Source organism: Tachysurus fulvidraco, chromosome 7, assembly GCF_022655615.1.
Source record: "Tachysurus fulvidraco isolate hzauxx_2018 chromosome 7, HZAU_PFXX_2.0, whole genome shotgun sequence".
NCBI classification, from domain to species: Eukaryota; Metazoa; Chordata; class Actinopteri; order Siluriformes; family Bagridae; genus Tachysurus; species Tachysurus fulvidraco.
The window spans coordinates 2,155,014-2,158,801 of record NC_062524.1 but is presented as its reverse complement, the minus strand read 5'-3'; positions in this window follow the sequence as shown (position 1 = coordinate 2,158,801).

Below are 3,788 nucleotides of genomic sequence, written 5' to 3'. Positions count from 1 at the left end.
TATGAACAATACTAAGCGTTTGAGCGGGATTAACAAACGTCCTCCGGTTCACTGTAGTTGAGATGATTTGTGTACTGAAGGGATTAGCTGTGGTTGAGGAACATGTCAACTTCAGGTTTAAATTTAAATACAGATGCAGATACGGTCATGGAACAAATCTAATCTCTAATCTAATCTAACTACTAATACATGTAAATCTTTGGATATTTACCGAAGAAACATTCAAAGTGAAGATCTTTTCCATTTAAGTTCAATTTCATCACGTTTTATGTACAGTTTGAAGATTGGAGATTTGGGACTTGCTTATGGACCCAGAAGGGGCAGCGTCTCTAAAGATCTTGTACTATGAGCATGTACTATGACCTCAGAAAGAGACACACCACATAACCTGGTGATAAAAACCCTGAGTTATCATGTCAAGTGACGACGTGACGTGACATACGGCTAAGTACGGTGACCCATACTAAGAACTTGTTCTCTGCATTTGACCCATCCAAAGTGCGCACACACACACACAGCAGTGAACACACACACACACACACACACACACACACACACACACACACACACACACACACACACACACACACACACACACACACACACACACACACACACAGCAGTGAACAAACACACCCAGCAGTGAACACACACCCGGAGCAGTGGGCAGCCATTTATGCTGCGGTGCCCGCGGAGCAGTTGGGGGGTTCGGTGCCTTGCTCAAGGGCACCTCAGTCGTGGCCGGCCCGAGACTCGAACCCACAACCTTAGGATTACGAGTCAGACTCTCTAACCATTAGGCCAGGACTTGCCCCTTGGTTCCCAGGATGTGCTGCTAATCAGAGAACTCGAGATCTGTCGAGAAACACCCTCATCCAGAGCCACTCAGGGCCTTGCAGTTTTCAGCTTGATAAACCTGGGATTTGACCTCATGACCTTCTGAGAAGATACCAACGCCTTAACCACTGAACTATCTCCTTGCTTGACAGACCAGCAGGAAGGAGCCCTTTGCTGAGGTAGGTTTTTTCAAGGTCAAGTTTCAGATGATTTGTCAGAAAGGCAGTCTGATATCTTCAGTGCAACTTGAGAGTAAATTGTATGTATGCTCACCGAGCCCAGCGATTTAGTGTAAAAAGAATGTAGACCAGGTACTGATGTCCAATAGACTCTAGTAGCCATGCTATCAGGTGATGAAAATGAACCATATTTTCTTCGATTGATTCTCTACGTGCAATTATACCTGGACCAAAGCACAGCTCCCAGTCCACCAGGCCGCAAGAGTAAATATGCAGATGACCTGGTGATTCTGGTGTCAGAGCAAGATGAGAATGGAAGACACTCTCTGGCTTTGTGTAAAGGTTCGATGTCTGCATTGTCTTCACCAAGAACTGTATGATACATGATCTTGGATAGGAATAGAAGAAGTGAAACAAGTCTTTAGTGGAGGTTACTTGGTAAGAAGGAATAACTAGAGCAGACTTCATTCATTCGTTCATTTTCTACCGCTTATCTGAACTTCTCGGGTCACGGGGAGCCTGTGCCTATCTCAGGCGTCATCGGGCATCGAGGCAGGATACACCCTGGACGGAGTGCCAACCCATCACAGGGCACGCACACACACTCTTATTCACTCACACACTACGGACAATTTTCCAGAGATGCCAATCAACCTACCATGCATGTCTTTGGACCAGGGGAGGAAACTGGTGTATCCGGAGGAAACCCGCGAGGCATGCGGAGCAAACTCCACACACACAAGGTGGAGGCGGGAATCGAACCCAACCCTGGAGGTGTGAGGCGAACGTGCTAACCGCTAAGCCACCATGCTCCCTACAGCAGACTTGAAGATGGAAAAAAAAACAGAACCAGTTGATAGAGATTCCTTGATCATCACAGTTGCATAAAGTGAAGATTGGCTGGAGGTGTGTGGATGGTATTGGGTCACGCTAGCAAGTTAGCAGACATGGACTCCTGTGTCATGCATGGGGACATTCCACCTTGTCTGAAGGATATCTGAGTGTAAATAAACACAGAAGCTATTTTCAGTCAAATAACTTTGGTCTGAAATCAAGAACCAGAGGCTTGGAAACAGCATCATTTCATCTCCAGAGCAATAACTCGAGCAAGTCAGGTAATTTAGACAAATTATTCAAGTACACAAATATGTGCTTTCTAAACAAAATCAGCACACAGTTCACAGTTCACACTGCTAAACCACTGGGAGATATGAACGATGAATTAGCCAGCTAGTACGAAGGCTCCAATTTGTCGGTCTGTGACATCACATTATAAATAAACAGGACCAAAAAATTTCAGCTGACTCCGGTGCTAAGAAACCTCGTGACCTTTACAGACTTCAAGGGTAATAAACGAGAGCTTCAACCAGAGTAGACGCTCATTTATTTCTAGCATGCTGCACAGGACTTCATCAGACTCCAGTCTCTCTGAAGCTCTCCTCCCATCCTCTCTTATTCAGACAGACATTCCTCCAGGAGCCATCCCCCCTCCTGGCCCCATCCTGAACCTCCAGAAGGACGATGCCTTAACAAATATCAAACACGCTCACCTGCTTGAGATGACACAGATACGCCAATGAGATTGATCTTTTTTTTTTTTTACCTCGACAGCTTTCACCAAACATGGGGAACAAGGTGAAGATGCGAAGAAGGATCTGACTGCACAAAGCACTGACACTGACGTCTCCTTCCATAAACACTACATAAACATCTCCTTACAGATTTTATTTGGAGAATCTGTCATGAAGTTGCTGTGAATGAGCTGTAGGAAATAATAATAACGTGAATAAGAAACATGATTGGATGAAAGTAAAGATGCTGCAGCCTTCTTTGGTTTCACTGAGAAGAATTAGATGACAGTGAAGTACCAACGTCTCCAGAAACTCTTTCACCGCGTCACAGCGTGGCTCCTGCGTCTTCTCACGATCTTCGTACATCACTATTGGTCAATCGATGCAAACACAGACGGCCGGTTTGGGTCTTTTTTATATTATCTTCCCTCCAAAAGGACACATCTGACCTTTTAAACCTATTTGGCTTAAGGGGACAGGATTGGGAAACAGAGTGTGCTGCTTCCTGTGAGTCCTGAGCTCTGTATCAACAGATGATTTGTGTTTCACGCTAGTTTTTAAAGGAAACGCTGGCTGTCTACAAGCTCATATGATCAAAGCCTTAAGAACACGTAAGCAAGACAGCAAGAGTGTCATCATATCCCTTTAATGCTTTAAACAGGACTCAAGGATTTATCCAATACAGCATCTATATTCCCAGTGGCCTTAGCAGTTGGATAACTACATATGACTTAACACTAGTACAGTACAGGAAAGTGCTGAAAAGCACAGGATTTGTTTAGAATGATAAAGAAGTGCTGAGCTAAATAGAGAAAGAGTTTAACGAGAAGACGAACTAACGAGAGTATGATGAGATGGATATAAAGAACCAAAGAAAGAGGTTGATGTAGCAAGAGACAACGAGACAATGGAAAGAGTCGGAGAAAGATGACGGAGACGACGGCCCAAGATTAGGGACTAGAGGGGGATAAAGAATGCTCTTCTCCCTCTTTTGCTCTCCTCGAATCAAATTTTATGAGTAGATCTTTATGGATGTCGCTGAAGTTTCTGATCCATCCAGATCTCGTGTGAAGTCCATAAGCGGCTGTTATTTTATTTATTTTTATTTTTTGATAAGATAGAAAAGTGACCTAGGACTGAAACATTACTAGAATGAAGCAGAGACAGAATTTTCCTAACGTATTGACTTAGTCGTTTATAT